Source organism: Calidris pugnax, unplaced genomic scaffold (genome assembly GCF_001431845.1).
Source record: "Calidris pugnax isolate Ruff unplaced genomic scaffold, ASM143184v1 scaffold273, whole genome shotgun sequence".
Classification (NCBI taxonomy): Eukaryota; Metazoa; Chordata; class Aves; order Charadriiformes; family Scolopacidae; genus Calidris; species Calidris pugnax.
This window is the reverse complement of record NW_015094508.1, coordinates 5,538,986-5,539,609: the sequence shown is the minus strand read 5'-3', so window position 1 is coordinate 5,539,609 and position 624 is coordinate 5,538,986. Positions and strand designations below refer to the sequence as shown.

At 70.2% G+C, this 624-nt stretch overlaps 1 protein-coding gene across 2 annotated transcripts in view; it reads right to left on the bottom strand.

Annotated features, from left to right (window-relative positions):
• The window catches only part of THBS4 (thrombospondin 4), a 44,341-nt gene that overhangs the window by 39,202 nt on the left and 4,515 nt on the right, over window positions 1–624 (bottom strand). The window contains exon 1 of one of the 2 annotated variants that reach the window (XM_014965009.1): window positions 498–547. The exons of the other annotated variant lie outside the window; for it this stretch is intronic. The gene's annotated coding sequence lies outside the window, so the exon portion shown is untranslated. Of the gene's footprint in view, window positions 1–497; window positions 548–624 lie in introns of those variants that run through there. 2 annotated transcript variants of the gene reach the window in all.

Sequence of the window (624 nt, the reverse complement as noted above, 5' to 3'; positions counted from 1 at the left end):
GGGACGGAAGGGGCCCGGGGCGGGAAGGACCGGCCGGGGTGGGAGGGGGTGTCTCGGTGAGATCCAGCAACAGCTGCACCTGTCGGGGGGTGCTGGGCACCGGAACGTGTTTAATGGCACCGAATTCCAAACGGATGGGGATGCTGTGGGCTCGGTTGGAATTTAACTCATCCCCTTGTCCTCGCTGACGAGTGTCACCAAAAGGGGCCGTGGAGATTGCAAACTGGGGCAAACTGGGTTCCTCGAGGGTTCCTGACTGGCAAAGTGTGGAACGTACCGTCTGCGCTTCGGGGGCTGCGGGACCGATTTCCCGGAGCTCCCGCTCCCGCCTCCCTTCGCACCTGCGGAGCGGGCGCCTCCCCCGGCCCCGTTCCCTGCCCTCCCGGCGGAGGGGACGGGGCGCCGCAACCCCCCAACCCGTCTAGGAATGGAAGAGGGGCATCAAAAGTTGGCCAGCCCCAGCGGAGGAGGGTCGGCGGGGAGGGGGTGCACCTTACCTCGGGGTGCGGGGGGGGCGGCGCGGCCGGGGCAGAGCTGCAGGGCCAGGGGCAGGAGCAGCAGGGCGGCGCCGCGCTCGCACCCCATGGCGGGCAGGGCGGCGGAGGACGGCGCGCCTCTCCGCTG